The sequence below is a fragment of the Anopheles arabiensis genome, chromosome 2 (genome assembly GCF_016920715.1).
Source record: "Anopheles arabiensis isolate DONGOLA chromosome 2, AaraD3, whole genome shotgun sequence".
Lineage (NCBI taxonomy): Eukaryota > Metazoa > Arthropoda > Insecta > Diptera > Culicidae > Anopheles > Anopheles arabiensis.
Window position 1 is genome coordinate 25,287,832 of NC_053517.1, and position 12,526 is coordinate 25,300,357.

General features: G+C 45.7%; 1 protein-coding gene across 9 annotated transcripts in view; it reads right to left on the reverse strand.

The window, feature by feature from the left end:
- The window catches only part of LOC120898768, a 135,470-nt gene that overhangs the window by 81,581 nt on the left and 41,363 nt on the right, over nt 1-12,526 (reverse strand). For 8 of the 9 annotated variants that reach the window (XM_040305158.1, XM_040305089.1, XM_040305139.1 and 5 more), the window contains one exon: nt 9,476-9,518. The exons of the other annotated variant lie outside the window; for it this stretch is intronic. The gene's annotated coding sequence lies outside the window, so the exon portion shown is untranslated. The remainder of the gene's footprint in view (nt 1-9,475; nt 9,519-12,526) is intronic. 9 annotated transcript variants of the gene reach the window in all.

The following is a 12,526-nucleotide window of genomic DNA, read 5'->3' on the forward strand; positions in this document are numbered from 1 at the left end:
AATACCGAATACGATAGGTGGATTAGAATGAGCATCCAAGAATGTGTGATCCCGTGTAAGAGGATGCTTTTCACCGTAGTATTTCATTTTTACCTTCCTTCCTGCCGGCGATGAACGGAGCGCAGGGATTACGTACTCGTGACATCACACAAGAAATTGATGAAATTACGCAAAAGAAAAAGAAGCGAGAGAGCCCAAATGAAGTTGCCAAAAACCCTCAGGAAATAGGCGTAATGGAGGAGCTCTTACTCACATTCGTCCAGCTCACAACGAGGACAGTGAGATAAATGTACTGCCATCCGTATGTACATACATTTTTTTCGGGATACGCCTTCACTCCAACCATAACGAGCTACTGCTGCTACTACTCCGTTACGGTAAAGCTAGTTGGACGCCATGTTCACTCTCTCAAGGAGCAGATAGAGGAAATAAGCCAGCGTTACACAAACGCACGCAAACCACCTAACTAGCGTGTGTTGGAGTGGCTACAATCCAACCTAAAAAAATAAAGGAACAAAACCCAATCGAGAACCTCATGAAGAAAAAGGCGCTTCCGGCTGGCTAGTAATATTCAATTTATGCATGCAATCAACACGGCGCTTGTATGTGTGTGTATATGTACGTAGCAAAAGGCGTACCGCCCATTGCTGCATCCTTAGACGTTCCCTTTTCGCAGCAGCTACTGACTCTCCCGCCCCTCACGGTTCGGCCTTTTGTGGTTTAGTTGCACCGTTTGGTTCGGTGGTTCACGGCGTGGCTTAAAGTGGAGCGTAATAAATTATCCTTGCCTAACCACTGCCGCCGCCGCCCTAGCACGCTGCCACGATTTCTCGCTGGCCAGCAAACTGTCCGGTTGAATAGGTTCTCGCATCACAGGCACAGGACCAAGCTCGTCCAACAGTTTGCGTCCACCGTGGACGGCTGGCGGAAGTACGGTACGGTGGTAACAGCTTTTATTTATTCACTCATGCATATATGCACAGCCCCGAATGTGCAGCATCAGAGCACACTACGTTGGGGGAGTAAGCAGGGCGTGGGGTGAAATGTTTTTTTTTGCCACCCAAACCCTGAACACGCTAGTTAGAATTTCTGAATGATGTGTTTCCCGTGCTTCTTATTCCATCATCGGCAGGAGCTGCAGCGGCAGCACTTCCACCGCTCCCGAGTCTCCTTTAATGCACACCTACACACCATTTGGCTACTGGCAACATACCGGTTTGCCTTTTGCCTGCACTGCTAGTTTCGGCGTCCAGGCCGATGAAACTTTGTTGATCCTCGTTCACGCGCGCACCATCGCATTGGACGGCATCATGGACGGACTTTAGCATAAAATATGAAGAAAGCTCGGAAATTAACGTTTACTGCTGCTGCTGCTACTGCTACACTGCACGTGTACGAGCGACGCATCGGGGTCCAGAGTTGGTCATGATTTATCATGCCGAGTGCAGTACGGAAGTGAGGGAGTGGGTTTGCCGGTGCGCTAGGGATTGCTGCTCCCACCGTTGCGGGAATGTATTGATGGAACACAGGATGGGTGGTTTGACAGTGCAGGCAGCGCAGAGCCAAGCACACAGGACAGGGGGGCTCGGGGGCTATAAATACGCAAACACGGTGGTAAAACACTTTTGTCCACAGGAAATGGGTGTCGTATGCACGAGAGGTGAGTGTGCAAGTGTATCAATCTGCGGTCTATGGGGGGTGCTGCGGCCCACGGCACTCGCTTGAATGTTTATTTACTGCGTGTATCCATTAATTTAGCAAACCAACAAACAAATAAAACCTACTGGTGCAACAGACTTACCGTCCTCAGCAAAGCCTATGCACACGTTGCATACCCTTGCTGGGGGAGAACAATGAAAATTACAGCAAAATAGAACCAACATTTGTTGGATAGCCAATGTAATAGGCTTTTCCAATAATTTTCAATGAGCATTTAATTGTTAAAAAACAGTTAATTGCTTTGGTATGCTACTCTACAGTGTTACCAGTAGACCCTAATTAGTTCGCTTTTTTGCTATGTTTTTAAAAGATGCTAAATTGGTTTTAAATAACGTTACATCCTGGTAAGCTTCTTTTCATCGAATTCGTCCAACGCTGTTAAAATAGCAGCTTTGAAACTACCAATATAATTGGCAGACATTACTAGCATGCATTGTAACATGCGTTATAAGCATCCATTAGTATTGCTGGTATTTAAATCAGTAGCGGAGGAGTTTGAATAAGTTTAATTCGATATTAGGTGACAGATAAATGAAGACATTTCAAAAGTAGTAAATCGGAGGTAGTTCAATGGCAAAATTAGTGAACAGATATTTTGTTTATTAGTTGTAGCATATACCGAAAAAGTCTTTACCAGGAGAACAGTTACTCCAGAATCTGTTTGGTGTAATGATATCTAAAAATATGTCAGAATCCTTTCTAACAAACACAAACTCCCATACTGACATGGTATGGTATGGTATTTGTAAAATCAGGCCATTGGAAGAGAACTGACTTTGAATAAGCATTGCAATAGAGGAGAAGCAAAAAAGTCCTATCAAACCCTCTCTCCAATTGACAGCAAACGCATTACGCTCCATCACTCTCGCCTCTGACTACACGCCGCCATCGTAATCGGTGGACAGTTCTTGAGCAATAGGCAATTCTGTCCTCGTTCCTTATCTGTAAATTGATACAGATCGAGTACCACACTCTGCACTTTAATCGAACGAAATTGAATCGAATGCATTCTTATCAGTGTGCATCCCTCGAGCAGCGTGTCACAACTGTGTCGACACAGATAACACTCACGCATCGGTGCCGTTGTCTACCTGCCGCTACACAGCCGCCATAAAGATAAGTGTAGCCCCCGGGCAGCACAGAAAGCCATATTGAGGCCGTGTTTGATAGGTGATGTTATTGAGAAAATCCTACCCCGCAAGCGTCTTTATGGGTAGCAGAAAAACGTATCCACAAAGGTGTTTGTGTACATGGGAATAGGAAGTAGGGGAGCGAGGCTTCAAAATTACCACCGGCATATTGAGCACATTGACAGCGGATAAGAACAGCTAATGGATGGATGGGTGGGGATGACATTTACGGACACGTGTCCCAAACAAGCACCTATTTTTATCGAAAACGCTCCCGTTAAGCCTACGCGTTAACACAGCCCCTTATGGAGCTTCAGGTGCTTCGGGGCATTTCCGCACATACACACACACACACACATACCGAAACGTGACCTGTTTACTTCAACTGTGCTGTGCGCGTCAACCCGACGAAAAAAAGGCTCCCGGAATCTTCAAACGTCTGCGCGCACAAACATGACTGTTGATCACAGCAAACAACTTACACCCACACTCGAGTAATCAATCCCGAGCCATTGGCGGGTGGAACTGTGTTACACACGGAAGGAGAAGAAATGACACCAGTGAAACCGAACAGAGCAAATGTCCAGCACCGGATCAGGACATCCATAAAGCCATCCGGGGAAAGATATTGCTGACGTACGTACAACCCGTCTTTGAAGACGCGCGCTGCGTTTCACAGACAATCACAGCATCAAGCGATATTGGTAGTTGAGCTATGGACGACACCTCTGGACAATTGGTTTTCGTTTTTTTTGTCGCTTTCCCATCCTGTAATTCATCTACAATCAACATCCGCCCTTGTCGTTCCTCACGGGTCATCGCTCGTCTATCCAGTTAAAGTGTTTCCGTCAAGCTACCAGCTCTCCTTAATGGCCGTCCCGTGTTACCTTTAATGCTACGTCTGCACAAAAAAAGACTAAGAAAATGTTCAGAGTAGCAACAGCATTATCCCACGCAGTCGCGACTTTCGGGTCGCCAGCCTTCTCGTCAACACTGGGTCGCGACACGTCTCCACAGGCTGCGGACTCTCCTCCGCTCGGTGGCAAACCATAAATTGACCGTAAATTCTGGCCAGGGCAGCGTCGTGTGCCAGAAAATTAACGACCCGAGCATGACTTTATGTTTATACACATCGTCGAATCGAAGGCGGGAGCCAAAAGGGCACACGCATCATACTTGCACGATGAAAGTGTTGACACGAGTTGTTCAGTGCATTTGCTTTCATTTCACCTTCGCTGAAAGGACGAAAAGCATCCGTTCTTTGTACGCGTCAAACGTAGCGAAAAAATGACAGTCTGGTGGGGAAACTTATGTTCGGACAACTCAGTTGCACCCCCTGAAAGCTGATGGCTTACTTTTCCGATTATCATACACTCCCCGCTGGCGGAATGAAAACAGCAACGGAAAATAACTCCCCCTGAAGGTCCTCCTTTCTGGTGCCTTACTTCCACCGGTGTCATCGTAGATAATGTGAAACTTTTAACCGGCTTTTTTCAGACACACACACAACGGGAAAACAAACCACTATCGCAAAAGGCGGACGGTCTTTCATCACAAAGTGAGTAGGCTGTTAGGCTTTAGATTATGATCGTCTCGGTGGGGAACAGCAAAGCTTTTCTTGTGCCTGCAATGATCAAGATGGCGGTTAAATTAACTTGATAGTAAATATTTTACTTCAACGCTGTTTCTTCGTTTTCCATGCGCTTCAAGTTCAACTTATGCTTCTTATGCTTCAAGCTTCATTTTTTTCACTTCATTGCTCGTGTCCTAGTTTTCTTCCTAGTCTCAGTGTGTATGTGTGGTATATGTTGCTACATACACAATCTAATTTACCTATTTCATAGGTTTTTTTTACGTCATTCCCCATTCGCTAAACTTGTATAAAAATAACGTAAAAGAAAACCTGATTACTGACTTTTTCTTTCCGCTTTCCGTCCGCAGTGCTGGTCCCGAAATGAAAAGAGTTTCGAACCGAGTGACGCAAGGCAACTGCTGTGGTTCCGCCGCGTCTCGTGCAGAACTTTTTGATTGGATTTGAAATTTCTTTTCTGCGTGATAAGACGCGCCCAGGCAGTACTTTCATTTTGACGCGCGATGACACGCGCGAAAGGCTTCGGAGACGCAAAGTCAAATCAAAACGATGCCAGGGCGAAAAGGGAGCAAAACATGATGCCCACAAACTGTTACGGTAATCTACGGGCTGCTACCAACATACGCAAGCAGCTAGCGAAGGAATACCATCACACAGCTTTACTACAAACTCACCTGCGCTAGTGTGCGCCTAGCAACACTCACCAGCAAACAAACCTTGGTAAAGAAAATACACTACAAACAGAGGGAGCAAAAACTTGAAGCTTTTAGGGAAACTTTAAACAATGGAAAAAAAACAGAAACATCCCTCAGTTGCGTGTGACTTGGCCGACGTCGCTCGCCTATCACTATCGGATTTAGCTGCACTTTTTTTAAGCATCAAAGCCCCCTATACACAAGACGTTGTGCAAAGACACATTCCCCGAACGAGCGTATCGGAGGTGCGGTGGACGGCAGCAGCGCACAACTTGGCGCTACGCGAAAGTTAGACAAACACGATTTAATCACCGAAACAACGGGCGAAACTATTGACAAAACAAGCTCGCGCTCTTTCCGTCATTGCCACACGCCAAGGCACGTTGGCTGCACACGCAAACACACACACACAGACAGGTGGCAGATACCTCTCTAAGCCGCTTCACCCATCGTGGTGGTTCCCGGGCGGGCGGTGTGGTTTTATAGTGCCTGGTGGTCTAGTGATTGTGGGCTTCGGAAAAAACGCTACCATTGGAAGCCCCAAACCCCCACCACCACTGCGGCACAAAACGTCAACATAGGAAAAGGCATTTATTAATTTACCACCATCCGCCATCGGGCCCACTCACCAGCCGCTTCGTGGGGAAGTTACACAGGGCCCGATCTGGTGGACGCGCGCGCTCGCACCGTAAATTATAATTATAGCCATTTCTATCCGATTTAATAAAAAGCAAACGAAACGATTGAAAGCCGGGTGTGTGGAGGGACACGGGAGAAAGTGCAGTGAAACCAGGTTCGTCGTTTGTGTAAAGTTTTATGAATTGCCGGTTGAACCGTTTACGACCGTCGCGCGCCAGCACATACGCGTGCGGTTCATGGAAAATGCATATAATCATATATTTACGAGCCAAAAACTATCACCATAACACTCTCGCTTTAGAATGAATGCGAATGTGTGGTAGTGTGTATGGGTTTGTATGGCAGTACAATTAAAACGCTGCTTACACCGTTATGATATTGCCGTAATTTCACACAAAATTTCATCGATTGTTTGGCGTATAAGATTTGCTAATGGCCGCATTAAAATTAATTGCGTACTTGGGTATGTCAACCATTGGTTCGGTTTCATACCACCAGCCATGTGGAGGCGTGATAAAGCTTGGCACAAAAAAAAAACTACTGATAGAATGTTTGATGTGATATAAAAATGGATCGATTTCCAGGAAAAATGGAAAGCTAGAGAATGATCATTAAACAAACGAATTTCTCTAGAAAGCTATAATTATTATTCCGCCTCATTTGGGTCATTGATCGAAATGAAGTTCAAATTTTCTACCATTTTCTTCTTTTGTCCAATCACTTCACACCGATAATTTTTCGATCAATCACGGTATTTTTAGAACGAAACAAAAGTTGATAGCCATATAGCTGCAAACGAAATAGTATGCTTTATAAATAAAGTTTCATGAATTTCTACCAAATTCATAAAATATCGTTCTGCTTCCTTTCGCCAGCTAATCAAATCCTAAGCTCAAATAAATGTCCTCCTAATCCTCCATCCTCCGTGACTGCACATGAAGACAGTTACTAATCATAGCACCAGCAATGACAAGAACCACGAAAACAACAAGCCCTTGTGTATCAGTTGATCGCCAATCGCCCATCTCCATTTCGTCCGACCATTTCACCACCCACCCACGGGACTCATCCGTGGATGGAACTCAACCAGGCACCGGAAAACAAAAGCATTGCAATCTTGATCGGTGGGAGTAATTAATGGTACGTCAATTAACCGCCCGAGCGTCCCCGGTTCCGGGCGCAAAGGAGTATAGACCATGGCGCCAGCCGGGCGCAAATCTAATTCATTTTATCTATCCATGTCGCTCTGCAAAAACTTCCTCATACCTCGCCGTCAGAGTGAATCTGGGTTTTCCGAGAAAATAAAACAACCACAAACAACACAAAACACTTCAAACGCAAGCAATACAAAAATTCAGAACAAAATAAAAGGGATAAAACACACATACACACACAGCTCGAGTAAGATTATCCCAACCCCGCTCGATGGTATTGCATGGCGCTCGGGCGTGTTTGCGGGCACAGGAGTCACTGGCGTGCAGCAATGGGGCAATGAAAGCACATCCTTCGCGCCTCCTACTGCTGCCGCCTTTTCCGACGGGTAAACAATGGCAAAATCAGACACAGCGAAAGCACACTCCACTCCAACTGCTGGCTGTCGGAACACAAAACAGTCAATCTGTCATTGCTTTGGCAAACATTTATCGGTATGAATGAATCGATTTTGCGTTCAATTTGGTTTCTGGCGTTGTGTTTCCTCGCGCTTCTTTCTTACGCGCGTGATTTGTTTTGCTTGCGAATCTTCCCCCGAACGGGGAGACGCGAACGCGATGGGACCCCACTGCGATGGGCTGAGGAAGACAAAAATAAATAATAAAATTAAGATTGAATTTGCGCTGCGGCACCGAAACGCTAAGCATACCCAAGGCGAGGCAAAAAGTCAGCAACAGCAGCAGCAATGCTCGCCGGCAGTAGTGAATGCTGCGCGAGTAATACTCTGCTCTACTCCGGCTTGGAAGCGTACCCGACTCGCTATCACTTCAATGTTTGTATCCTTCGCTCGCTCACTTTAGCCGTTCCCCCCACGGTTCGACTAAGAACACGCGCTTAGCCGACATCAATTTTTCACCCACGCTGCTCGCCGCCCCCCCAGTGTAAACCATTACTACCTACTGCCCCGTCGGCTGTCATCGGCTGTCAGTGCTTTCTCGCTTAACAAAGCGTCAATCTCGCCTTCTGAAAGATTTTTTTCCCCCGATTGAAGCAATCGGGTGTATGAGGGCTGATTTTTCCCCCCAACTTTTCTGGATCGATCTCTCTCTCTCTCTCGCTCTAGGGAAAATGCTTTCTGCTGTGTGTTCCAAAATTTCATCGAACCAAACTCGGAGGTGGCTCAGCAGCAGCATCACCGAGGACAGACCGAGTCAAGGACGAGCCAAGTGGAGAAACGAAAATTTCGATAGCATTAGCACACGCTATACACACGGGGGTGCTGCAGCTACTAAGCCGTCCACCACACCATGCCGGCACCTACACGCCGGTGTTGGTGAATATGTTGGCAAGATGGGGGAGAATTTGTCGTCCCATTTTTACGGCTTATTTTTCTATTCTTCTCCGTAAAAAGCCTCCAAAAACGCTCACCGAGGACGCCAACCGTTGGCAGAGGGCATGGTTGGTGGTTCGGGACAAACAGTTTTGTATACCGCCTGTTTCGCTTTTCTTCCCACTCTATTTCTCTCTCTCTCCTTCTCGCTCACGAACAAATTCTAAGAAAGAAACATGAAAAAAGGATGATGTGTTCCGATTCATTTCTCAACCGTATTCAGGCAAAAGATTTTTCGCACAAATCCTCCCGAGACTCCTGGCAAGAAGGAGGAATGAGGATGAGAAGGGGGAAAGGGAACATCCTTGATGCTTCTCATCACCCGGGGGCTACTAAAAACCGGCACTAGAATCCAACTAACAACCAAACCAACGTACACAATCGAGCTCGTGTCATTTCGAACGAATCGCCCGCCCGGCACTCTCGCCGGTATGTGAATGGGGCGCCACATTTCCACCAGCGAATGGAAGGCGATTTACATTTTTGTTGTTTATTTCTTACTTTTCCTAGCTCCACGGTGCTCACATCATCCACCAATGTGTCCCCGTGAAGCACACACACACAGACAACGATTCGCTGTTAAGGCGTGTGTGTGACGGGTAAAAAACGCTGGCTCCGCTATCGTGGACTCTCTGCTGGGTCACGTTTGATCAGTACGCGGTGTGGCCAGGTGTGGACACCTTCCACACTGCCCCCTTGCGACAAACAAGACCTTGTCCAAAACGATGGCTGGAATGGAGTTTTAGGTGAAATTGATTTTCGATAAATGCCGTGTCCTGGGCGCCGAGCGAACATCGCCTCCCCACAGCGGAGAGGAAACGGCGACCGGTGAGAAATCGATTTGAAGATGTGTGCTTTGGTGTAAGCTTCGGATTGTTTGCTGCCGTGCTGCGCCGTGATCCTTTCAAATCACTTTCGCTTTCGGCTTTTCTTGCTTTTTTTTTTTTACTCTACTGTTGCCTTCCCTTTTGTCCGCGCCAGGTGACACAGGTGTTAAATGTATGGGAAGGAATGAAGTGCTTAACTCACGCCAAATGTATTGCAGAAAATGGAATTGAATTCGGTTCGCCCGGGGAAAACCATTACACGTCCCAGGGCTCCCTTAGTGTCCCGTTTGCTAATTCGAAGGGACGATGAGTTGGCTGGTAACTGGTCATACCTTTTAAAGTCGTTGGTCTGCGATGACGCACGTCTTAGAAGCACTATGGTTTGGAAAAGAGAGAAGAGAAAAGAAACATTCATGTGAGACGACATTATAATAAGTATTTGAGGGTGTAGGTAATATGAAACGCAATCCCTTAGCAAGGCTTATTCTTGTTTATGTGACAATGTAAGTCAGAACAGAGACGGTTTATGTGTCGCTGCCATTGCTGTACAGTACAATCGCTATTGCAATACTTTAAGCTACGAAAACAGAGATTTTCAGTGGAAAGTTATTAAGCCGCTTCGAAAAATGCTTATTTTTACAACAACCGAAACATTAAAATACACCCAATCCTTTTATTGGCTTTTGATACTGACAGGAGCTTTGGTTTTGGAAGGAAAACCACGGCCCCGAAACGTCCCCGCAAACGTGTGAAAATAAACGGCCTACCAACGATAAGCCAACAGCAGAAGAACGATATCCTCTAACAGTTGAAACGTGAATAAACAAAAAAAAACCCTGGAAATCTCCCTTTTTACCGGTTTAAATTACTCCATTATTTACGTCGTCGTTTTGTCCACCCCTTTCACCCATGGTGCTTACTGTCGGTGGTGCCGCCGCCTCGGTCGGTACGATTTTTCCCGCGCACAATAAACAACACAAAAAGCGAACGAATTTCCTCTGGAGAGCGAGCACAACAAAAAACAACCTACAGAACACTGAAAATCTTCTTTATCTTTGCTTTTTTTATACGCTTACTTTTACCATCCAACTCGAAGCGATTGAACCGGTGTGTACCTTGCCCCGCTCGACATCAGATCCTCCACCCCGTGCGGATTGAACCGAAACGGGCGAACCAGAGCCATTCCAAATTTCGCAACCCCCGGGAGCACACCGTAAACCCGGCAATGGTCCGGAAATGCATGCCTACGTAGCCGTACTGCCGTGCTTCTTCGACGGGCAGCACGGGTTGGTAAAATACGACCACAATTTTCCGCTACCAACGTGGTGTGTGGACGACTACTGACGGTGCCGCGGGCGGTATCAGCACCTGACATCCGGCACAGGGAGAGCCACACCGCCACGCGTGGAGGAGGAAAAATCATTTGTTTACCTGTCGTCATCTGCTTTCTGTGTTTTTGTTTCCCCGCGGTGCGGAATTTATTATCGAAGCCGCGTTTTTCTTTGCTTTGCTTGTTTGGGTGTTTGTTTTGTGCAAAGTTAATACAGTTAACCCCACTGATCGGGGTTGGCTATCATTTGTTGTTGTTGTTGCTTCAACCCCCACACCGTACTGGGTCGATTATTTGGCCAAAAATGTGCCGTCACTAATTGAAAACGTACACAAAATATGACTTTCAATCCCTTTGGGCCCTGGCTGCGCTACCGGACATTCCGGTAGGAGAGGTTAGGCTTGGGAGCGCGAGGAGGGGTTTGGTACGTTGTGATAGCGATGCATTTTTCGTTCGGTTTGTTTATGTGCGTATTTAAAGGTGAATCGATAGCGAACGCAGGGATGCGTAGGGGAACAGGGGCGGACCTTAAAACTGGAGCGGAGGTGAACGAAGCGCATCAAATACACTTTTCGCCTGTCCAATTCCGGATCCGATCGTTCGATAAGGGTGGAAGGTAGGGTAGAGGTTTCCACCCGAGCAACGATGTGGGTGGGTGGGTGTGTTAGCGAATCACGCACAACTGCTGCAATGGAAAAATCACTGTTCCGTTTCAGTATCACTGATTTGGAGCATTCAATCATTCGACTGCTAATTGGCAAAATTCGGCTCATGCTCAACGGGCTGGAAGGCGCATTTTTGTGTGTAAGTGTGTACCAGAGAGCGATACTGACTGCCAACTCATGCGCGATTGTGCATTAGATTATGATGCATAAATGCAAATATTTGCAGTGTGGAATTGTTTTCCGAGGTAGGAAGTTGGTGGGGAATTGTTTTTTTTGTTGTAGTATTACTTAATTACTATTGAACGAGGGATGTTGGTAGATAGTTGTTGGATGTAAGCGTTTGCAGACAGATGTTACGTTACTTAAGCGATTAAATGATTGAAATGATATTGCAATGCCATCATACATACGCTGCAAATAGTGTTGTGTGTCATGAAACTTTTATTAAATGTTCAACGAAAAGTGATTCGAATCTCGAATCGAACCTCGAATTATTAATATATATGTAATAATTAATGAACCCATTAAGATTCATAAACCTGTACAGATTCATGAATATATAAAGATGCAAGATCCTCTGAAGATTCGTGACTTGTTAGATATTTCTGATTTTGAATTTGCACAATTTGACTTTAAAAGTGGTTAACTCGCACGTCGGGAGTGAAGCTTTGCATTGATCGTCTCATCGTAGTAAGGAATTACTATTCAGCAGCGTATTACATGCTAAATAATCTCAAAACCGAAAGCATGACCACGTTGGGCCAAGAAGAAAATTAAGAAGCAGCTCAAGCTCTATGAACTTCTTGAGATTCATTAATCCGTAGACAATCTTTCTAGATTCATATATCTTTTGCAATGCTTGAATCTTTTCAAGCGAGATTCTGATTCATTGAATCATTTCAAATATTCATCCAGATTCATGAATCTACACCAGATTTACCCAACACCAGTTCCAATACACTGTTTACATTCCCGAAAATAAAATCAATCCCCAAACAACTCATCTCTTTTGCCAAAAGTGAGATTTTTATATCATAATTATTTGTAAATCAACACTTCAAACTACCCCCAAAATTATTCAAACCCTGATTACAATCATTTAAACTTCCTTCTACCGTTGTTTTCCATAGCAATCGATCGCGTTCATTGAAAAACGCTTCAATGCCGCTTTTTTACATCCCTCTTCCAGATCACAACCATTAAGCGACATCAGCCATCGATATGCACATATAATCAAGCGGACATTCAATGTCATTTTAATCAAACTCCAATCGTCCACCCTCTCTGCCAGCAGCACATCGCCTGTCTGCCTGTCGTCACATTTTCATCGCCAGCAATGCATTCCAGCAATGAGCGTCGAGAATGGTACGCGCTGCTCGTAGTTTTGC